This window comes from Saimiri boliviensis, chromosome 7 (genome assembly GCF_048565385.1).
Source record: "Saimiri boliviensis isolate mSaiBol1 chromosome 7, mSaiBol1.pri, whole genome shotgun sequence".
In the NCBI taxonomy this organism is placed as follows: domain Eukaryota; kingdom Metazoa; phylum Chordata; class Mammalia; order Primates; family Cebidae; genus Saimiri; species Saimiri boliviensis.
In genome coordinates, this window is record NC_133455.1 from 99,501,068 (window position 1) to 99,526,077 (window position 25,010).

The 25,010-nt window shown below is 35.5% G+C and overlaps 1 long non-coding RNA gene across 2 annotated transcripts in view; it reads left to right on the forward strand.

Moving 5' to 3' along the window:
- Nucleotides 1-25,010, forward strand: part of LOC141585010 (uncharacterized) — a 182,838-nt gene that overhangs the window by 130,693 nt on the left and 27,135 nt on the right. Inside the window, exon 1 of one of the 2 annotated variants that reach the window (XR_012518293.1) lies at nucleotides 19,186-19,310. The exons of the other annotated variant lie outside the window; for it this stretch is intronic. This is a non-coding gene — a long non-coding RNA (uncharacterized LOC141585010). Of the gene's footprint in view, nucleotides 1-19,185; nucleotides 19,311-25,010 lie in introns of those variants that run through there. 2 annotated transcript variants of the gene reach the window in all.

Sequence of the window (25,010 nt, forward strand, 5' to 3'; positions counted from 1 at the left end):
TAAAGGTGTCAGGGTAGAATGAATAAAGGGAGTGAATGGGTGTTAATGAAGAACATAAAATGAGATTACAGATGAGATTATTTTGTACAATGCAAAGGATATAGAGTATAACTTTTAATATAAGGTAACTCAGAATATAATTTTAGGTGATACTGTATTGTCTTGCATATAAAAATGAACTTTTATGGTTAGTTTATTAAGTTGAGCTTTTAAAATTATGAACAAATTTAAGGTTATATTAATAGGCCCTACATTTATCTTGAAATGATCATATGGATTTTCTTCTTTTACTTATGTGTGTGATAGATTATGTAAACAGATTTTCTAATATCAAACTGTCCTTTAATTCCGAGAATAAATCTCAGTTGGGTATGATATATGACTTTAATATGTTTTTATTTAATTGGCTTATAACTTCTAACAAATTTGGCAAATACATTAATAAATACATTTTAAGGGTTTTTTGGGATTTTTTTTTGTTTGTACCAGATATGTTATTACCAAAGTTATGCTAACTTGATATAACCAACTAGAATGTTTTTATTAAAAAGTGTTTGGAAGCAGCATCACCATCATAAAAAATTTTCAAATAACATTCCAACGAAACCATTTGAGCTTTGGGGTTTTGGTGGCAAGCATTTCTTTGACAATTTTGTCAATTTTTTTCTGGTTATGTCCATTAAGATTTTGTACTTATTTTGAGTCACTTCTGGTAATTCATGTTGTCCCAGTTTAGGTTACTATTAGTTTTCCACTGGATTGTTTGCAATGGATTTCTAACTGGTCTCACCTAATTCCAAACCAATCTTTTCCCTGTACTGTCAGCATGATCTCTCAAAATTGTTAATTCTAATTAACTTTTCTGAAAACCCTTCAACAACTTTTATTTTCATTAGTCTCAAGATAATGTACAGAACTCCTTCACAAAATATGAGTCATGAGTATCTTTATCATTCCCAAAACTACATCACTTACCTTTCCGTCATTTTATTTCAACTCCTAGAATGTTACATTCACTCTTCCCCTGCATCTGGCTCCATTACTTCCTGTGGCTAAAATTTTCTTCTCCCTGTTTCCCAACGTCTGGATAACTCTCCTTGCTCTTCAGATGTCTGCTCAGATGTAATCTTCTCTGGGAAGCTTGTCCTAACTCCAAATATGTGTACTGTGGAGACATGTGCCTTTGGAAAGACTACAAGAGACTATTCAGTCCCCTGTTCACTAGTCTGTCTCACTCAAAGGGCTATATGCAAATTGAGAGGTGATACATTTCTTTCTTTATTTTTATATTCAGTAAGTACTCAGTATTTACTGATTATGAAATAAAATGACAGATGTGAGTAATTTCTAAGTACACTGTAATTTTTAAAAACTCACATTTAGCCTTTCCAAAGTATTCAACTTAGTCGCCAGAGGAAAAAAACACATTTTAAAATTTTCCCACTCATATATCATCAGTCTCTGTAATATTTAATTTAATCATATAATTATAAAATTAAATCATTAAACTTACAAATACATTTCCACAATCATTTCTTAGTTGTGAAACCATTTATGTAGCAATTCTACTAGATACATAAACGGTTCACAACTGAGAAATGATTGTGGAAATGTATTTGTAAGTTTAATGATTTGAATCTTAAAACATTTTGTTATGCAAAATAAGAAATGGTTAAGATTGCAAGACTGGATGAAAGTCCTCATTCACATGGAAATTAACCTAGTAATACATTATTATAGCCTGAGTTTTAGGTCCAAGGAGCTGGGAACTATGTAATATACCAAAGGGAAGAGAAGAAATCATATAAGGAGGACTTTTCCTTTTATTGATAGTGATAAGGCTCTGAGAAAGTTCCACAATATACCAAAAAATATTTTGCTCCTGCATGTTTCTCCTATCTCCTGTTTAATCTTGACCTTGGGTGTTCCAAAATGTTCTATTTTAAAACATTATTTAGAAGGGTTTGATTTTTATAATTCATTTCTTTTTTCTGTCATTGATTTCTTTACATACTGGCAAAGCACCACTTAACCATTCTACTAATATATGTCAAATTTTAAAAAATTGTATACTTATACTGGGTATATATCTTCTGTTTGAGAAAACATTTTGGGACTAATCTTGGGAATCATTTTTTCCATGATTATTAGTAGGGGTCATGCGTATTTTATTTGAAGGGTTCAGAACTCAAGTCATCTGCCAAAGTGATAGAGAAAACTGTGGATGGAGGATTACACATTCCTATAATACCCTCCCCTGCCAATACCTTCTAAAAAAATCTATCTCTGCATTATTAACTTACTAGAAAAGCCTAGTCACAGTCTCCTTCTGAAACATTATTTTAAGATAACTTATCTCCCACTAAATATCTGCTGAAAAATTTAATATTGGTATGCAGTTATCTACCAAGGAACTCCCCTTTGCTGGCCAGTTTTAGGATCTGACTTGGAAATCTTGTTCAAGTTGGGCTCTTAGGAATCGGGAGTTAGAATATGAAGTTTGTTGTGGATACTGAACTGGATTATTACTTAGAACTGGACTTAGAGTTGAGGTTCAGGACAATGATAGCCACATTATGGAAAAGCCAAAGCCAACGAGCCTTTCCAAGAAGACAGGTTAGAAACAAGGCAGCCATGCAGAGATAAGCAGAGATGTGATGTGGCTGCAGAAACAGAGGCAAAGTGGCTGCCTCATAACTTTGGATTAACTGAAACTCCAGTATATTGCTAGCACTTTATTTCCTTGAGATTCCCTAATATCTTTTCAATAAAATTGCCAGTTTGTATAGTTTATGGAACTGTCAGTTTCTTGCGACCAAATGATTCCTGGCTCCTTCTTTGTACCATATTGACAATTTGAAAACAAGTAAACTTTCAGATGGAAAAAATGTGACTCATTGAAGAGACAGAGTGAAGAGTAAGAAAAACATCGCCCCCTCCAACTCTACCCCTGCTTTTGATGTTTTTTCTTATAAATTATAGGGCCCAAGCCCCATACTAGGAAAATATCAATGTAGGAAGTTTGCTTTTGATGCTTTCCTTCTCAACTTTCATCTGTTGTCTACTTAATAGAGGTACTACCTTTTTTTTTATTTTTTATTTTTTTGGTTCCTAGGAACTCATGCTCTCATCTTTCTCCCTCTTATCATAATCAATTTTAGAAAAGCATCTGATAAATTTATCTATTTATACAAAGAGAAAAATAATTTTAAAGCTCTCTCTCCCTCTCTTTCATTATCTATGTATGTATATCAGAAAATTTTCATTTTTAACAGTGTTCAAAATGTTAAAACAAAATGAATCTCAAATTTGGAGACTTCAGCTGGTGCAAAGATGTGGTATTTTGGAGGCCAGGCCACCTGAGCATGTTTGAAATCACACTGCAGAGATGGTTGTCTCCTCTGTTTCCATGTTAAGGCTTGCTCAGATTTGAGGTATGTCTGTGACAGTGTGTGGAATGTGAATATTTAAGAAGAGACCACCCTGCATGTTTGGATTAGTGTCTGTATCTATTTTAACAAGTATGGTGCCTGGGAATTTAGTTATTATGAGTTCAGCTCTAGTTTGGGGTTCTGCATACATTTCAAGGGTAAAGGGCAAAGTACTTGTCTTTTCTCTATGCTTCATAAGACTCTTTGAAATATAATATTTTCCCTTAAGTGGACATGTCCTCAAATTGCGCCAGCTAGTTGACAGATAACTTGCATATGCTTATGTATAAGTACATTCATAACATACAACTATTCAAAAATGCCAGAATTGTTTTCTGAAAATTCAATTTTGAATCGTTCTGGTAATTAACTCACTGTCAAAGTCTGCATATATTTGAATTGCTTCAGCGTGCAATTTCTAAGCTTCTAAAAAGCTTGAATGGAGATCAAACAAAAACTCTGAACCTCACTAATGCAAATGACAATGTAAGACCAACTCCAAATTTTTTCTATCATAAAATCAATAAAATCTTATAAATTTATAAACTGCCCTGTCAAATCTCTAGTCATATGTTTCCCCAGACTTGAGATAGCCTCTTTTTCTGTGACCTTCCCCTCCTTGGAAGAGTCACATATTTTATTCCTAAATCCTCCCATTCAAAAATTAAGATAATATATTAGCATTGTCCAGAATTCTCCAAGGAATGACAATGCTGAGTGATCTGGTAAGTGGCAATTTTAATCCCAAATTAGAGATCTTGTTTTTGTTTCTACCACTACTATTGAATTGTTTTCTAACATGAAGTCATTAGTCTATTTATTCATCCCACTAATAAGTTTTGAGTTTGTTTAGGTGCCAGGCTCTGTGCGGGGAAAAAAAAGTTCAAAGATGAGTAAGTTACAATCCAAAGAGCTTGTGTTTGTCATAATCACAGTTATAGGAATATGCATGAGAATTATCCAAACCCAAAGGAGTGACACCTAACCTATTTTAGTGAGGATGGGAGGCATGGAATGGAAGAGGAGGGGAAGGGAAGATGAATTGAAGAGGTCATGATGCTTCGGTTAAATCTTCAAGAATAACTAGGAGGTAGCCTGACCTAGATGACAGCTTGAGCAAAGGAGTCCATAAAAGTAACACAATGGTGCAGGAGAATAAGCTTTTGGTGTGCTGGAGTAAAGGGTGAGGCAAGAACATTGAGGGAAATGAAGACGGAAGCAGGTACCTGATCATGGAGGACCACAGGTGCATCAAGTCCCATACCATTTCTAATTGCTATAGTTTTGAATGTCCTCTCCAGAACTCAGGTTGATGCTTAATCTCCAATGTTGCTGTATTGGGTGGGGAGGCCTTTAAGAGACAACTGGATCATGAGGGCTCTGTGCTTCTAAATAGATCAATTCATTTATGGATTAATGGGTTAATGCATTATCATGGGAGGGGAAATGGTGGCTTTATAAGAAGAAGAGAGGTCTGAGATAGCACATTAGTTTGTGCTGCCCCATTACCATGTGATGCCTGCCACTAAGTAAGGACACCAGAGTCCCCACCAGCAGGAAGGCTTGCTCACCAAATGCGCCCCATGGATAATAAAATATCCAGTCTCCATAACTGCAAGAAAAAAATTCCTTTTCTTTATAAATTGCCCAGTTTCAGATATTCTACTACAGGCAACAGAAAACAAAGATACTAATCCAAATGTATTTCCTCAGATTATGGAAAGAGCAACCTTTCTTAATTATCTTTCTAGCACCCAAACAGCACAAACCTACCACTGAATAACTGCTTAATGAGGATTTCCTGGTCTTATTCTCAGCCTCTAGCTCTTTTTATTTTGTTGTTGTTTTAAATAAAGAGACAATTTTCTTTGTTAGATATCATAGGTCAATTAATCATGTAAAATTGGCTGAAAAATTTGAACATACAAAATAACATCAAACATAACTTTATCCATTGTTTCATATCTTACAGAACAAAAAATATTTAGGAAGCACAAATTGATTAATAAAGGTTAACCACCTGCACTTGATTGAGTGGCTATGCTAAACCCTGTGCTAAAACTTGGCAGTGCATATACAGAGAGGCAGAGTTTGAACTTCATCTGTGGGCCTCAAACCCCTAGTATTCCAAATAGCACTTCCATAGATAGGTATACAAATAAACAGGAAAGAACCTCTGATTAAATTAGTGCAAAAGGTTTACAGGTAGACTGTTTCCCCAACTCCATTTGCTAGTATTTGAATTTTGATTACTAGCTAGTTTTAGGAAATATTTCAACAGAAATTTTACTGACACCATGTTTTATGTTGTTTTAATAGATCAAGACCTTCTGATTTGGGGTTTCTTGGGGGGAAATCTCAGTAAATCACTCCAAAAATCCTTAGCAATACCTTTTGGAAGTGTCTTTGAGTTGAGTTGAGAGAGGGAACCTTGTCTCTCCTTCTGTAGCTTTTGGAAGGCTCCTGCTCCCTTTGTGGTTAGACATTCCCTTGGCATTTTTTCCTTCCAGGGAGACCTTCTGAATAGCAGCATTCAGTTTCTCAGAACTTCTTCCCTATCTGGGACTGCAATGTGAGAGATTATAGTGTACAGTTTGCTACTGGGCTTGAATGATTGTAGCAATACATCCGATGTCTATTCTAAACAGACATGAATCAAAGAATAAATGGAAGAGGTCTCATCAAGACAGAAAAATAATGGTAGCCAAATGAGATTTATATTTGGAGAAAAAGCATGGAGGGCAATCCTAGTTACACTTTGGGTTATTTATCATTTCTAAGTCTTAGTTTTGCTAAAAAAGATAAAACTACTCTAACCTCTTTACATGGGGCTGAATGTAGATCCAATTTTGAACCTTTCTTCCACTAAAGTGTTTGAGTAAAGGGTTGTAAATAAAAATAAAAATTTATTTTGTAACCTGCCAGTTAAGAATGTCCTTTCTCTTTAATGATTTTCCCAGTATGCTAGCTAAAGAATGATTTACTTTTATTGGCCTACCCTTAAGTTTTCCTACCTTTCCAGATGTAATTCTTTTCTCTTTGTCTTCTTTTTTTAACTCGGGCATTCTTGACATTCCTTTGTAGAGAAACACAGACCCAAGTTTCAGAGCCTCAACAGGAGACCCACACTTTCCACAAGACTAATAGCAGGATGGAGGCTATTTGCCTCTTTTACTCTTTTCAAAAATATCCATTTTTTTTCTTTTTTCCCTTATGCAGGTTTGAGCCTCTAGGTTCAAGTCCAAGATAGCACACAGTCTGAGCGGCTCCTACCTTCTCGAAGCATTAGTATTCCTCCTTCTACCTGTCTTCTTCCTTTGAAAGTTCAGACATGAATAGAAAGTAAGTCAATTCTGTTGCCAGCCCCCTCCTGGTTTCTTTCTTCCTTCATTCGCCTTTTCTCCACGATGTCCCCACTCCGACAACCTTCTGAGATGTTGGATCTTTCTCTCCCCATCAACATCATCTGACGCGGCTTGGACAGTAATCTCATTCTCTCAAGTTCAGGGGAAGTTCATCTGTAAAATAGTTAAACTACACTATTGGTAACTGATCATCATATATTAAAATCACTTATTCTTCCTAAAGTAGTAAACATATGAAATTGTGACACCTTTATACAGGGGAAAGGAAGGATCTTTTAAGAAGCAGTCGTTTTGCACCGTGAACATTTATGTACTTGACTCAGGTGACAGTCTTCTCTGGAACATGGTGGGCCTAGTCCTGCCAATCAGACACCTGACCTGTAAATTACTTCCTTCAGCCTCTCCTTTAAGGCTAAAAAGTACTCATCACTCTCTTCATGTTTCTATATTGGATTTTGTTTTTCATTTTTTTTTTATATCTAGAAAAGCTCAAATCAACTCTAAACAATCTATTATCTAATAACATTTATTAATGCCCCCAAAATGTTTTTTTGTTTTTGTTTTGGACAGAAGATTAAACATTTCAATCAAAAGTATGGCCCCAAAGTAACCATGAAGAAATATGCTGCCCATACATTAAGGAAGGAGTGAGGGATACTGTTTGAAATCTGATATTTTATCTTATAACATAAGCTCTTAGCATTAACTCTTGTACCAAGTGGCCCTTGTCCAACATGTGTGTTTATATTGGCATCTCTTTAGAATTTTTTTTGTAAACACTGACCACTCATCATTACTTTGCTTTTAGCATCTTCTAAAAGAGCTATGCAACATAATAACATTGCTTATGATACATATAAAAGCACTTTTCCTTGTAAGTGGTAAGAGTCTTAGATTTACAAAAAAACTTATAAATTTAAGATCATGGACTACATACATAATATAAGGTAAGAATTGCATTAGACATTCAAATACTTACAGTATTTTCCCTGTCTTGTAAAATGATATACTGTTTAGTGTTGTCAGAATGCCTTAAGATCTTATCATGGCCTCTTGAGTTTAAATTTATTTAACAAACTACACAGTTTCCATTTTCTGTTTTATTTTGTCCTGGGTGTGTCATTGGAAAGGAAAGCTTAGAACTGTATGACAATGGGAATGCAAAAAGCTAGTTCAAACAATTTTAGGCTTTTAATAGCAGTTTCAAGTGATACCACAGTTTGTATGTGAAATCATTCAGAGCATGGAAACTAAGACCCTAATTTAACGTATCAGAGCATCAATTCACTATGCACCTAATAAGGATCAGACCCAAGATTAACCACATTAAAACAGAGTCTCTGTAATCTGCACAACAATCCTAGAATATAGGGATGTTTTCTCTGATTTTATAGATGGAGAAGCAGGTAGAGAGGTAAAACAACTGGCTTAAGGATATAGAATCCTTGGATTTCAAAGCAGAGATTTGAGGCTTCGTCTGCTGGCTCCCAAATTGATGTTCTTGCCACTACACCAAGCTGCTTCCTTATAAGTAGGAAAGTTGTGCTCCTGAACAAGTCTTTGGTTTTTCCAAAGATGAAATCTTCTTTGCAGTTTGTTCATGTTGATATCAATAGCCCTAGTTCATTCATTTTTTTTTCTCTAAGTTTAGTAGCAATAGCTAAATTATTCTTCAAGGCCATTGTGCTAAATTATACTCTGAATATCAATGTACAAGCATCTCCTTTATTACATACTCTTGCTGTGGCAGACACTACTAGTTGCCTATTCAATACCCATTTTTCCTTCTTTTCTTAGAAGCTTGAGTTTCTTCCCCCTGGTAATCAGGTATCCAACCTCAAAAAATATATTTCCTAGCCTCTTTTGGTAACTAGAGGTGGCTGTGTGACTCAGTTCTTGCCAAGAAGATATAATCAGAATCTGTTGGAGATTTACAAAAAGTTTTTCATCTCTCATGTAGGTCTTGGCTCTTCTTTTGCTGCTTTCTTCATTTAAGACTGTCCTGGAGGGCAAACATGAGGTTAGAGATAGAACAGTGATTTTGAATCCATGGGGTGTCAGTTTGAGGGAGATAGACCTGCAGTATGAAAGGTGTAACAGAACATAAAAGAATCTAGGGATGCACATGGAGCTGCTGCATTGGCTGAGGACAGCCAGTCTCTATACTTCTGCTTAATGAGATGAGGAAACTCTGATTTAATAGAAATCATTGTACGGAAACATTTATGAAGAAAGGAATTACCACTCTATTTATCTTACTTCCCTGGCAAGTTATTGGTGTTTTTTTTTTAAACACAATTTTTACACTTCATTCAGCATCTTGGGTGTTTTATACGTGAAGATGTCAGAGTATCTAATCACCATTTTGCCAAAAAATGAAGTCTCTCTAACTTTGAACTTTTAATTAAATCAATAGTTTGCTTGTTAGTTTGAAAAAATATATATTCATAGTAATTCAAATAGTGGCTTATTTTTAAAGCCTTTCCCCCTCCTTTCATATTGATTATCCTTCTACTTTCTGATTCTATTTCATGGGAATATGATACTAAAATTTTCTGTGATTTCCTTAATAAAACATGGTAGGGGGAGAAGTATTTCTGGAGTGACAGAATGATGCTCTCGCCAGTGAAACAACTGTAACTGGTGAAAATCATTTAAAAACCAACCATTTAAAGTCTCTGGAAATTGTCCTAAGGACATACAGTAAATGGGGAAATACTGATTTAGGAAAAGCTGTTAAATCCTAGTTAAAGGAGTAAGATTCTGTGCCATTCCAGCTATCACCCATTCACTTCCACCCCAACCCCAGAGCAATGTGATGGAAGTTCTACTTCAGGCTTGTGCAACCAAGGTGTGACTCTCTGTTCCTCCTGCTTCTAGTCTAGGGTTACATTTTCTCGCAATGCAGAAGGGGCTGCCAGCATGTCTCATCATCTTCTGTTCTGTATTGCAGAAACTCTATCCAGGCAACACTGAGGTCTGGGACCCTGTTCTCTAACCAACCCTCATTTATAAAATGAGAACTTCTATGAGTTTGTTCACAGGGCAGAGGTTCCACACTGGGAAAGGTATGGAAGTACCCAGTATCCTACTTAGAGATCAGGGATGTCACTCTGAGACAAGCAGACCATTATGTAGGTCCTTCACAGGAAGAGAAGCAGACTGTAAGACAGAGAGATCCACAGCTCACACCATGGTGACTGGGAATAGAGTTTAGGAAAGTTTAAACTTAAGGAATAAAAAAAAAAAAAAAGGAATTTTGGTGGTGAGAAACTAAGGAAAGGCAAGTGGCTCCATGAGAACAAGTGAAATGGTAGGTTAGCTAGAAGTTTAACAGAGAATCAGGGAAAGAGACAGCCTAGAAGAGTCCTCCTGGGGTCTGACCAAGCTGCGAAGATTGCCCTCAAAAACCATCTTTGCAAAAGACATAATAATCCTTGGTTCAGACTGTGAAGTAATTTATGCCTCTGGACATTATCAAAAAAGAACAATCAGTGAGCAATTATTGAAGTTCAATAGCTAGAAAAATATAATGCTTAGAAGCTTAGCATGGACAAGGAAATAGAAAGTCAAAGAGATTTCAGCTAAAAACACTGTCATCCTTCAGCGTGTAGGATGTAGTGTGGCTGTGCACATGCCCAGGACTGTGCCATTTGAGGAACAAAATCAGAGGCTGAACACTGAAGTGAAAATAGAATTTGCTAAAGTCCAGCAAACTCACCAAGCAACTGAACCAGCAAACGTTTACAATAAGTTCAAAGTTGGTGGGAAGAAGATCAGTATCAAGTTTTTATGCTCAGTTTTCAGTGAAAAACGGTGAGGCATACAAAGAAACAGGGAAGCATGACTGATACACAGGAAGAAAAACAGGCAACAGAAACTATATTTGAAAGGGCCCAATGTTGGACTTAACTAAGACTCCAAAGCAGCTATTACAAATACGTTCAAGGAATTTAAGCAAACCATGCTTAAAGAATTAAAGATATGATTAAAATGTCTCATTAAATAGAGACTATCAATAAAGGGATAAATTACTTTTTAAAGAGTTAACGGAAGTTTCTGGGTTTAAAAGTATAATAACCAAAATAAAAACTTACTAGGGAGGTTAAATACAAGCTTCCAGCTGACAGAATAAAGAATCAATGAACTTGAAGACAGATTAATAGCATATATGCAATCTAAAGAAAAGAGAGAAGAGTGAGAAAACATAAACAGCCTCAGAGAAATGCAGAATACCTTCAAGTGTAATTGAAGAACTGAACTAAAAAAGATGATGACTACAAAGAGGTCCACATTCAGATATATCATAGTTAAAAGGTTGAAAGAGAAAAATCCTAAAGACAGCAAGAGAAAAATGACACACCACATTAGCATAAGACCAATAGCAGATTCATCATCAGAACCAATGGATGCCAGAAGGCACTGGGATGCCATATTCAAAGGGATAAAAGAAAAGTACTATAAACCAAAAATTCTATCTTAAGAAACATCCTTTCAAAAATGAAGTCAAAGACATTTCCTTATACAAAAAAACTGAAGTAATTTTTGGTTATCTGAACCCACTTTACAAGGCATGCAAAAGAAAGTTCTTCAGGCTAAAGGCAACTGACATTAGAGAGTAATTCTGTCTGATATCTGTTATTCTGTCAGTTCAAAGCTTGAATTGAACCTCTCTAGTAAGTTTTTATTTTGGTTATTATACTTTTAATCCACATGAAAGTAATTATGTAGGTAACTATAGAGACACTATAATTAGACTTTTTTCTCCCTTATTCCCTTAACAGATTTAAAAATAAGTTTTATAAAACAATATGTATGTAATTATTTTGTTGAATCAACAATATACAGATATATAACACATTTGCAATAAAAACACAAAGGAGGTTGGTGAGAGCAAAGTTGTGATAGAGTAAGAAAATACAACAGAGAGTAACTCAAATCCACAGGGAAAAATGAAGAAAATCAGAAATGGAAATGAGAAGTTTAATATAACAAACTCTATAAACATATAGTTGCTCCCTTTTCTTCTTTAGCTTTTTTAGAAGACATAAAATTATATGAAGTAATATCACAATACATTTTGTAGACCTGAAATATATAACAACAGTAGCACAAAGGAGAAACATTTATTATTTAAAGCATTTTTTTTTTTTTGGCCAGGCATGGCAGGCTACATATGTAATCCTCACACTTTAGGAGGTCAAGGTTCACTTGAGCCCAGAAGTTCAAGACCAGCCTAGGCAACATGCTGAAACCTTGTCTCTGTTTTACAAAATACAAAAATAAAATTTAGCTGGGCATGATTAAAGCTACTTGGGAGGCTGTGGTGGAAGGACTGCTTGAGCCCAGGTGGTCAAGGATTCAGTGAGCCATGATCCCGCCACTGCACTCCAGCCTTGGCAATGGAATGAGACCCTGTCTCAAAAAGAAAATAAAATAGGTTTAAAACATTAACATTGTTATATCTCACTGGAATTAAGTAGTATAAATCTGAGGTATATTCTGATAAGTTAAAATCTGTATTGTAAGTCCAAGAGCAACAACTAAGAAAGTAACCCAACAAAAAGTATAGTAAAAATAATTTATAGAAATTAAAATAACATATACTTGCTCTCCTTTCTTCTCTCAGCTTCTCCCATGACATAAAACTGTATAAAGTAGTCCTTATAACAATATATTACTGGGTTTGTAACATAGCCATAGCATGTTTAGTAACAAGAGCATGGAAAAAGGGAGGAAACAATAGGACTATATATGAATACATTTTTTATCTCACTAAAATTTAATATAAATCTGAAATATATTCTGACAAGTAAATTTGTATATTGTAAAGCCTACAACAACTACTAAGAAAATTTTAAAAAGAGAGTGTTTGTTTTGCTAGCACATATACTAAAATCATAGTGAAATAATAAAATGATTAAAAGATATACCAAAAATATTAATAAAATTAATGAATAAAAGCAAAGGAAGACCAGAATAATAAAAAAGATATGAAACATAGATAAAATAGCAAATATAAATTTAAACATACCAACATTAACATCAAGTGTAAAAGCCAAATATTATGAGACTGGGTTAAAACTAACAAATAAAAAATCCAATTATATGTTGTCTACAAAAGTCACATTTTAGGCCAGGTGAGGTGGCTCATGCCTGTAATCCCAGCGCTTTGGGAGGCTGAGGTGAGTGGATCACTCAAGACCAGGAGTTCGAGACCAGCCTGGCCAACATGGTCAGACCCTGTCTTTACTAAAAACACAAAAAGAATTAGCCGGGTGTGGTAGGACATGCCTGTAGAACCAGAAACTCAGGAGATTAAGGCAGGAGAATCACTTGAATCCAGGAGGTGGAGGCTGTAGTGAGTTGAGATCGCACCACTGCACTCCAGCCTGGTTGATAGAGTGAGACTCTGTCTCAAAAAAAAAAAAAGAAAATGAAAAAGTCACATTTTGGATTCAAAAATACAAACAGATTGAAAATAAAAAATTGGAAAAAGATATACCATACAAGTAGAAACCATATGACAGCTGGAGTGGCTATACTTTTATTGGACAAGCAGACTTATATAAAAAATGTTACTAGAGATAAAAGAACATTTTACAATAAAATTTTTAATTAGACTTATGTAAAAAAGTTACTAGAGGTAAAAGAACATTTTATAATAAAATTGTCAATCCATCAGGTATATATAATAATTTTTAGCATATATACATATAGCAACAGTATCCCAAAATTTATTTAAAAATCTGATGTAATTGAAGACATAAGTACAATATTGAGCAAAAATAGGTCAATACTCCACTTTCAATACTGGATAGAACAATTGGGCAGAAAATTAACAAGGATATAGAAGACTTAAACAATAGTGCAGAAAGTAAAAAGTTCCTCTTCAAAGTTTCCCTTCTTGTTAAAGAATAATGATAATAAATGTCAGAAATAATAGTTTCTTTCAAAGACTAACTTTCTTCAAAGCCTTCTTGCTTTTTGCTAATAACTCTTTGTTAAGCCCTATCCTATGTAGCTGTCACTTATAAGGGAATAAGTACATTCTCTGTCTTTGTACTTTAACCAAGATATTTATGCTGGAGGTTCTCACAGGCATGTCCCAGCTCACAGCCTATGCCCCTTCCTTATTTGGACTTCCTCTTTTCCTTGTTTCTCCATTGTTTTACCTATTCAGGAAAGTTTTAAGTTGTTAGCCAGTCAGGTTTTAGTTTAGATTGTGAGATCTGGCTCCAACCAATGGAGATTAGACACAGCAGTAAAGACCCAATGCATAAGGAATAAATATGCCTGCCTTTCCTTTGTTCATTGTACTCTCTGGCAAGATGGCTAACAAACAGTGCTCTTTCTGCAGAAAGTAAAATAGCCTTACTGAGAAAACTTTTTGTCTGAATGCTATTTTTTCCTTGTGGTACCTGGGAACAAGCATTCTGTCTCTAACAAATAGTATAAATGAAGTAAACCTAGAAATCTCTGGAACATTTCTTTCAACAATAACGGAATGCACATTCTTCTCAGGAACACATGGAAATTTCTCTAGGGCAGATCATATACCAGTTTGTAAAACAAGACTGATCAATTTGAAAGGTTCAAATCATACAATGTCTCCAATGACAATCAGATAAATAAGAAATCTATAATAGAAGGAAATTTGGGAAATTTAAAATTACATTGAAATTAAGGTATTTCTAAATAATAAACAGTGGGTGAAAAAGAAAGTAATAGGGGAAATTAGAAAATGCTTTAAGATGCATAAAAATGAAAATATACCCAAACTTAGGAAATGCAGCTAAAGCAGTGCTTAAGAGGAAAATTTATAGTTGTACATGTCTATTTCAAAAAAAAGGATTTCAAATTAATAACCTAAACTTCTATTTTTAGACACACTGGAAGAGAAGAGCAAACTAAACCTAAAGTCAATAGAACGGAGGCAAATAAGAAAGATGAGAACACTAGTTAGTTTAAATAGATAGTAGATGTATAATAGATACAGTCAATGAAACCAAATGTTGGTTTTTGCAAAGATCAACAAAATTGACAGACTAAACAAGAAACTAACAGAAAGGATTCAAATTATTATACTGAAATCTGGAATGAAAGAAAGGAGATCACTACTGATCTTAATGAAATAAAAAAGATTAAAAGAGAATACTATAAACAACTGTAACTGCTAAGTCAGGTAATTTAGCTAAAATGACCAAATTCCTAGAAAGGCATAAACTGCTAAAACTGACTCAAGAAGAAAGAGAACTCTAAATACATCTATAACAAGTAAAGAGGTTAAATTAATAATTTTTAAACTTCCCACAAATAAAAGCTCTGGCCCAGATGGCTTTACCGGTAAATTCCACTAAAGAAGTAATATCAGTTCTTCACAGTTATTTCCAAAATATAGTAATGGAGTGCTGTAGACTAAAATTCACGTGTTAAATACTAACAAAATTCCTGTGTTAAATCCTAATACCTGATGTGATAGTCTTAGGTGGTGGGGCCATTGCAAGGTGATTAGGTGATGAAGGTAAAGCTCTCATGAATGGAATTAGTGCCCTCATAAAAGAAGTGCCAGAGAACTCCCTCATCCCTTCCACTATGTGAAAGTTAAAATGAGAAGGCAGCTGCATATGAGAATCAGTAAGTAGGCCCTCAACAGGCACTAAATATGCCATTGAATTTCCTAGCCTCCTGAACTCTTAGAAATAAATTTCTATTGCTTATAAGCTACCTAGTCTATAGTATTTTTTTATAGCTGCCCAAATGGAGTAAAAAAAGAAGGAACACTTTTCAACTCATTCTACATGGCCAACATTTTCCTTATATGTCTGATAGGAGTTTTCAAACAGACTATATAAAGAAATCTTACAACTCAATAATAAAAGTACAAATAACTAAATATAAATATGGGCAAATAATCTAAGAAGATATTTTTCCAAAGATTATTGGCCAATATGCACTATGTAGGTATAGAGCTGATAATAAACATTGTTAGCCATTAGGCAAACCACTATGAGACACCTCTGATACCCACAATGATAGTTAAAACTAAAAAGAAAGTTGATAATAAATGTTGGCAAGAGTGTTAAGAAACTGGGACTCTCATACATTGCTGGTGGAAAGGTAAAATGGTGCAGCCACTTTGGAAAACAGTCTAAAACTTCCTCAAAGTTTAAACAAAATTAACATATGACCCAACAATTCCACTGCTAGGTATTGGAAAAAACTGTACTGAATATTTGTTAAAAGTGGCAAGACAGATTTTATTTGAGCTATTACAGTAGAGATATGGTTTGACTGTGCCTCCATCCAAATCTTATCTTTAATTGTAGCTCCCATAATTCCCACATGTTGTGAGAGGGACCCAATGGGAGGTAATTGAATTATGGACAAGGGTCTTTCTCATGCTGTTCTTGTGATAGTGAATAAATCTCGAGATTTGATGGTTTTATAAAGGGGAATTCCCCTATACAAGCTCTCTTGCCTGCCACCACGTAAGAGGTAACTTTGCTCCTCATTTGCCTTCAGCCATGATTGTGAGGCTTCCACAGCCTTGTGGAACTGTGAGCCAGTTAAACTTGTTTGTGAATAACTTGGTATGCCTTTATTAGCAGTGTAAGAATAAACTAATACAAATGGGGATAAAGACTTTAGTACAGAACTAACCTAAACTCTAACTATAGTGAAGTCCGCCAGAAGAGCAGAGCAAAAGGGTCAGTAGACAGAAAATTACTGAGAGTAATTTGATGAGAGACATCAGAAAGGGGATTCCTGCAAAGTAGCCTAAGAAGATTACAAAAAATTGGGCAAAAACTTGAATATTAAGGGTGGAGAATGAGGAACTTGATTAGTTAGGAGGGTGAGAAAGCTTCTTGCTAAACTGACTTTGATATATTCTTTGCTAAAAGAACTGGCAGCCAAGGGCAGAGTGGCAGGCCCAGAAGGCCAGAAAAGCCTGAAAAGTTTAGCCAAGGAGAAAGTCTCTGTCGGCATATACTCAAGAGAAATGAAAACACATCCATAGAAAATACTGTATATGAAAATTTATAGAAGCATTATTTATAATAGACAATTGATAACTCCTTTAATTGATGAGTGGATAAATGTGGTTATCTACGTAATGGAATATTGTTTTCCAATAAAGAGGAATAAAGTTACAAGATTGGTGAAAATATGCTCAGTGAAAGAAGCCATTCTCAAAGGACCATATATTTAATGATTCTGCTTATATGAAATACCCAGAATTGGCAACTCTATAGAAACCAAAAGTAGATCTGAGTTTACTAAGTCTGGGAGTCGGGGAGGTGAAGTTGAGGGATTGATTGATAATAGTACCGGAATTTTTGGTGGAGAGGGTAATAAAATGTTTGTAATTCCTTGTGCTGATATTTGCCTAACTCTTAATATACTGAAAACTCTTGAATTGTAAACTTTAAATGAGTGAATTGTATAGCATGTGACTTACATCTTAATAAAGTTGTTTTTTACAATCCTTAGGAAAGTTGGCTGCTAAAGGATATATTACATTTTTAAATAATTGGATAACTGTTTTCTCTGTTGAACATACATTGATAGAATTTATTCATCTCATGACTGATAAACTCTAATAGAGTAGAAATGAAAAGAAACACAGATCGAAAGAATCACATTTATGCCTCTTAACTGGCAGTTCATATGATGAATTGTGAAACACTGATAGCTTCTTCCTCCTGATGCTTATGCAGACACTGTGGGATGCATCCTAAGCAGGGGACCTTAGAAAGCTATTTAAAACCTTCCTCCACCACTTTTTATGGATATAGAAAGTACAAGACTTACAAGATGAAGTGACTTATCCAAAGCTCCAGGATTTTGGGGCTTGAACTGTAACCCAGGGCTTTTTCTTCCTAGGCTGGAGCTTCTTTATCAGTTCAGATTATTACTATAGTCATGGTTAATCACATTCAGTGATTTAGTTGTGCTTGTATTCATCCAAATTCAAAGTACCTATGTCTAAAAGCCCTAACTTCATCCCTAAAGACAGGATTTAGTCTGGATCCCTTTATTTTCTGAAACAAGATGTCCTATTGTTATGGAATGTTTCTGTTCCCTTCAAATTCATATGTTAAAGTCCTAACCTTCAGTATGGTGGTATTAGCAGGTGGGACCTTTGAGAAGCCATTACATAATGAGGATAGAGCCCTCACGAATGGGATTAGTGCCCTTATAAAAAGCATCCTATAGAGCTCTCTCACTTTGTTTTCACCATGTGAGGATACAACAAAAAGTCAACAGTTTATACCCTGGAAGAAGGCCCTCGGCAGAACCTGACCATTGGGACACCCTCATCTCAAACTTCCTTTCTCTAGAACTGTGAGAAATAAATTTCTGTTGTTTATAAGCCACCAGTCTATGGTGCTTTGTTATGGCAGCCTAAACTGTCTAAGACACCTGTCTTGTCAATGAAACCACAGTATATATTCAGGCATTCATTTATTTTAAATGCATTGTTGAGCTCATAGTATTTGCCCATTGCAGTAATACGAAATTGCTGTTCTCTGCATGGGGACATAAAGATGAATAAAAGAGGTAATCTACAACCTGAGATACAGAGGCAGAAACAAAAAATTACACAATAATGTAATGACAACAAAAACAGATTAATAAGTAAAGTGATATGGGAACATAGAACAGAAAGCAAATAACGCTGTTTCAAGGTAAGACTGTTCCTAAGAAAGTTGCCAAGTGGAGAAGGCAGGAAAGGTGTTCTAAGGAGAAGGAACAGAGTCCGTACAAAAGGACAGAGTCATGTTAGAAAAATAGCCAGGAATGCAGTGCAGGGGAGCAGAGCAGAGAAGTACCTGAAGAAAAGTTATCAGTTTGTTTTTACTTAAAAAAAATATATACAAATAGAAAAAGGAACACATCTAAAGGTAGCCCCTGGTGAATGTTCAGAAGGAGAGCTGGCCCATGTAGCCAACAGACAGAATAAGAAACAGAACATTACCAAAATCCCAGAAGTCCTCCTCTGATCCTCCAGATACTACCATCCTGCAAAATGAACCACAATTTTATTAAAAGCTTCAAAAAGAGAACGACATAATGAGTGTAGAGAATCAACCGAAATTTGAAGGAAATTAATAGAATAAGAGAGAAAAAAATAGAAAACTATTGGAACAATTAAGTTAAAAGACAAGTATTTCATGTAATTCCAACACAGAGGGAGAGAATACGAGAAATTAGATAGATACTTAAATGCAATGTTTCTGAAACTTGACTGTGCATCATAATTATCTGGGGAGTTTTAAACAAAATATAGAGCCAATGCCCACTGAATTTTCAGGTGTATGTATCAGGAATAAGCATTTTAATAGCTGTCCTCTTGTGTTTTCTTATGTGCCAACAGGTTTAGAACCCTCTGACTTCAGAGACAGAACACAGGCCATTAAGATAAATTAAGTGTAGGAAACGAGGAAGAGGAAAAAGTCAAAATAAATCAGGAAATTTCTGTCTCAGGAAGCTGGGAGGATGAAAACAAGTAAGTTGAGATCTGAGATGACACTAGAGCATTGTAAGTAAAGAGATCGTGAACGCTTAGAGTTATTACCCTAAAATTAAGAATGGACTATGATGAAGATTTGGAGAATGTCTAATGTGTGTGGTAATTGATTCAATTGTACTGAAAAGACTATTTTCTTATTTGAACCATTCCTAAACTTCATTGGTGTAAAACAGAAGTGACTACACTTATTTAGCTTTTAACTAGATGGTATTTTCACCTGTCTCTTCCACATGGAGTGTTAGGTGACCAAGGAGATAGCAAATGTAGATTTCTGTGTCACCTTTGATTATAAATTAATAACCATTAATCCTAATTTATTTCCTCTTGTTATAATCTGTCTCTAGTATGCTGGGATGAAGGGAGAAGTACTTAGAGAAAAATATCAATGTTTCAGCATTGTTCTACACACAGATAGCTTTTAGTTTGAACTATCGGTGACTTTACATAATGAAGCAGTAGCATATGATAGACAACTTCTCTTCCATAGGTAATGAATATTAACAACTTGCTTTACAGGAAAAAGATTTAAAGGAAAGTTGCTTTACTCAAAATAGGAAAGACAGGAATTTATTTGTCTCTTTGGTATATGACCTGGAGCCTTCTTTCCATTTTACAAATATGCTTTGTTTAACCATTTAGAATTAAAGTAACACTGTAATGAAGATAATTGCAAGAAAAATATTGCAACTGACTTAAATATTTTTTCTTTAAGGGTGTCTTAAGATATATGAATAAGATTATACCCCTACCCTAGAACTCTGCATTTTTTGGCTTCATTTTTTTTTCTTTCTTGCATATATATGTATATTATTGCACTTTAGGTTCTGGGGTATGTGTGCAGAACATGCAGGATTTTTGCATAGCTACCTACATGGCAATGTGGTTTGCTGCCTTCATCCCCCCGTCACCTGTATCAGGCATTTCTCCCCATGTTATCCTTCCACAACCTCACTAACTCCATTATCCCTCCCCTATTCCCCCCCAACAGACCTCAGTGTGTGTGGTGCTCCCCTCGCAGTGTCCATGTGTTCTAATTGTTCAACACCCACCTATGAGTGAGAACATGCAGTGTTTGATTTTCTGTTCTTTTGTCAGTTTGCTGACAGTGATGATTTCTAGATTCATCCATGTCCCTACAAAGGGCACAAACTCATCATTTTTTATGGCTGCATAGTATTCCAGGTGTATATGTGCCACATTTTCCTTGTCCAGTCTGTTGTTGATAGGCATTTGGGTTGGTTCCAGGTCTTTGCTATTGTAAACAGTGCCACAATGAACATACATGTGCACATGTCTTTATAATAGAATGATTTATAATCCTTTGGATATACACCCAGTAATGGGATTGCTGTGTCAAATGGAATTTCTATTTCTAGGTCCTTGAGGAATGGCCACACTGTCTTCCACAATGGTTGAACTAATTTATACTCCCACCAACAGTGTAAAAGTATTCCTATTTTTCCACATTCTCTCCAGCATCTCTTGTCTTCAGATTTTTCAATGATCACCATTCTAAATGGTGTAAGATGGTATCTTAATGTGGTTTTGATTTGCATTTCTCTAATGACCAGTGATGATGAGCATTTTTTCATATGTTTGTTGGCCTCATATATGTCTTTTTCTGTAAAGTGTTTATTCATGTCCTTTGCCCACTTTTGGATGGCTTTTTTTTTTCTGGTAAGTCTGTTTTGGTTCTTTGTAGATTCTGGATATAAGTCCTTTGTCAGATAGGTAGATTACAAAAATTTTTTCCCATTCTGTTGGTTGCTGGTTCACTCTAATGATTGTTTCTTTAGCTGTACAGAAGCTCTGGAGTTTAATTAGATCCCATATGTCTATTTTGGCTTTTGTTGCCAATGCTTTTGGTGTTTTAGTCATGAAGTCCTTGCTTATGCCTATGTTCTGAATGGTTTTGCCTAGATTTTCTTCTGGAGTTTTTATGGTGTTAGGTCTTATGTTTAAGTCTTTAATCCATCTGGAGTTAATTTTAGTGAAAGGTCAGGAAGGCGTCCAGTTTCTGCTTTCTGCACATGGCTAGCCAGTTTTTCCAACACCATGTATTAAACAGGGAAACCTTTCCCAATTGCTTTTGTCAGGTTTGTCAAAGATCAGATGGTTGTAGAAGAGTGGCATTGCCTCCGAGGCCTCTGTTCTGTTCCATTGGTCTATGTCTCTGTTTTGGTACCAGTACCATGCTGTTTTCATTATTGTTGCCTTGTAGTATAGCTTGAAGTCAGGTAACATAATGCCTCCAGCTTTGTTCTTTTTGCTTAGAACAAAGCAAAAACTTCATATGGAACCATAAACTTCATATGGAACCAAAGGTGAGCCTGTCTTGGCTGTGCAGGCTCACCTTTGGTTCCATATGAAGTTTAAGGTGGTTTTTTCCAGTTCTGTGAAGAGGGCCATTAGTAGCTTAATGGGGATAGCATGGAATCTATAAATTACTGTGGGCAATATGGCCATTTTCACGATATTGATTCTTCCTAATCATGAGCATGGAATGTTTCTCCATCTGTTTGTGTCCTCTCTTATTTTGTTGAGCAGTGGTTTGTAGTTCTCCTTGAAGAGGTCCCTTACATCCTTTGTTAGTTGTGTTCCTAGGTATTTTATTCTCTTTGTGGCAATTGTGAATGGCAGTTCATTCTTGATGTGGCTCTCTTTAAGTCTGTTATTGGTGTATAGGAAAGCTTGTGATTTCTTCCTATACATTGATTTTTTTTTTTATCCTGAGACTTTGCTGAAGTTGCCTATCAGTTTAGAGATTTTGGGCTGAGATGATGGGGTCTTCTATATATACAATCATGTAGTCTGCAAATAGAGACCATTTGGATTCCTCCTTTCCTAATTGAATACACTTTATTTCTTTTTCTTGCCTGATTCCTCTGGCTAGAACTTCCTATACTATATTGAATAGGAGTGGTGAGAGAGGGCATCCTTGTCTAGTGCCAGATTTCAAAGGGAATGCTTCCGGTTTTTGCCCACTCAGTATAATTGGCTGTGGGTTTGTCATAAATAGCTTTTAGTATTTTGAGACCTGTTCCATTGATACTTAGTTTATTGAGAGTTTTAGCATAAAGGGCAGTTGAATTTTATCAAAGGCCTTCTCTGCTTCTATTGAGATAATCGTGGATTCTGTCTTTGGTTCTGTTTATGTGGTGGATTATGTTTATAGACTTGTGTATGTTGAACCAGTCTTGCATATCTTGGATGAAGCCTACTTGATTGTGATGGATAAGCTTTTTGATGTGCTGTTGCAATTGGTTTGCCAGTATTTAATTCAGATTTTGGCATCTATGTTCATCATGTATATTGGCCAGAAGTTTTCTTTTCTAGTTGAGTCTCTGCCAAGTTTTGCTATCAAGATGTTGTTGGTCTCATAAAATGATTTGGGAAAGATTCCCTCTTTTTGGATTGTTTCAAATAGTTTCAGAAGGAGTGGTACCAGCTGTGAACTCATCTGGACACGGGCATTTTTGGTTGGTAGGCTATTAACTGCTGCCTCAACTTCAGCCCTTTTTATTGGTCTGTTCAGGGTTTTGACATCTTCTTGGTTTAGGCTTGGGAGTGTGCAAGTGTCCAGGAATTTATTCATTTCTTCCAGGTTTACTGATTTATGAGCATAGAGTTGTTTGTAGTACTTTCTGATGGTAGTTTGTATTTCACTCCATCACAAGGTGCCTGGCTGGAGTGCACTGGCGCCACCTCGGCTCACTGCAACCTCTGCTCAATGCAACCTCCGCTCACTGCAACCCCTGCCTCCCAGGTTCAAGCAATTCTCTTGCCTCAGCCTCCCAAGTAGCTGGGACTACAGGTGCATGCCACCACACCCAGCTATTTTTTTTTGTATTTTTAGTAGAGACAGGGTTTTACCATCTCTCTTTTCTTTTTTATTAATCTGGCTAGCGTTCTATTTTATCCATCTTTTCAAAAAAAAAAAAAAAAAAAAAAACAGCTCCTGGATTCACTGATTTTTTTGAAGGGTTTTATGTGTCTCTATCTACTCCAGTTCTGCTTTGATCTTAGTTATTTCTTGTCTTCTGCTAGCTTTTGAGGTTTTTTGATCTTGCTACTCTAGCTATTTCAATTTTGATGAGAGAAAGTCAATTTTAGATTTTTCCTTGCTTCTCATGTGGGCATTTATTGCTATAAATTTTCCTCTAGACACTGCTTTAAATGTATCCCAGAGATTCTGGTACGCTGTGTCTTCATTCTCATTGGTTTCAAAAAACATCTTTATTTCTGCCTTCATTTCATTGTTTATCCAGTCAACATTCAGGAGGCAGTTGTTCAGTTTCCATGATGTTGTGTGGTTCTGAGTAAGTTTCTTAATTCTGAGTTCTAATTTGATTGCACTGTGTTCTGAGAGACTGTTATGATTTCCATTCTTTTGCATTGGCTGAGAAGTGATTCACTTCCAATTATGTGATCAATTTTAGAGTAGGTGTGATGTGGTGCTGCAAAGAATGTATATTCTGTGGATTTGGGGTGGAGAGTTCTGTAGATGTCTATTAGGTTTGCTTGATCCAGATCTGAGTTCAAGTCCTGTATATCCTTGTTAATTTCCTTTCTCATTGATCTAATATTGACAGTGGAGTGTTACAGTTTCCCACTATTATTGTGTGGGAGTCTGAGTTTCTTTATAGGTCGTTAAGAACTTGCTTATGTATCTGGGTGCTCCTGTATTGGGTGTGTATATATTTAGGATCATTAGCTCTTCCTGTTGCATTGATCCGTTTTCCATTATGTAATGCCTTTCTTAAATTTATGAAAGTATGCTTTTATTTTTTAAAGGTTTTTCTTCAACAATTTTTTTTGAGTTCACTTTGATTTTATTTCTCTATATAGTTTTCCATATGTGCTAACGTGTATTGGAAAATGCGTAAGAATTTAAATTAATTACTTAAGCCCAGCTATATTATACACATTAGGATAAATGTTACCCTTTCTAAAATACATTATCAATAACAATGCTTCACTGGGTTCATTAATTCCCAGTGTCTTTACAGTGAAGATTTTAAAAAGCTCCAGGAAAAATACGTTCTTTACTGTCTCTCCTCTGTGATTCTGTAACACTGGATGCATACTTCTAGCCTGATGCTTATCACCTAGGCCTCTATGCAGTCCAACTTTGGGGAACATTCATACTATGGCCTTATGCTCAACTCCAATATCATTCAGATAGACTGTAATGTGAATGTATCCCCAGAATTGTGTGACATGGTTGCCCAGCACATATAATTAAACAATTACTATTAAGTTGTCTATGTGCTCACCAAGAGAAAGCTACTTAACAAGAATCATGTGATACTCAACTTTGCATCTCCGTGACTAGCAAACTTCCTGGCCTATTGGTAGTGCTGAAGATGTATTTAATGCATGAGTGAATAGTATAGGCAAATGCACATGATTCCTGCGATAGTTCTTTGGAAAGTAGCTGTTTCATAATGTGTAGCACATGATAGAGATGTTGCTTTGATTATCTTGTTTATTACTCCAAAACTTAGTGTTTTAAAACAAGAGCCATTTTAATATATGATTTTGGGGACTGATTCAGTAATTCAGTCAGGATACAGCTGGATTGTTCTTTGGTTTCACATGGCATCAGCTGGGGCCAGCAGGTAGCTGGTTTGGTTTTGGGGCATCCATAAAGGCTTTGTTGACATGCCTGGCTTC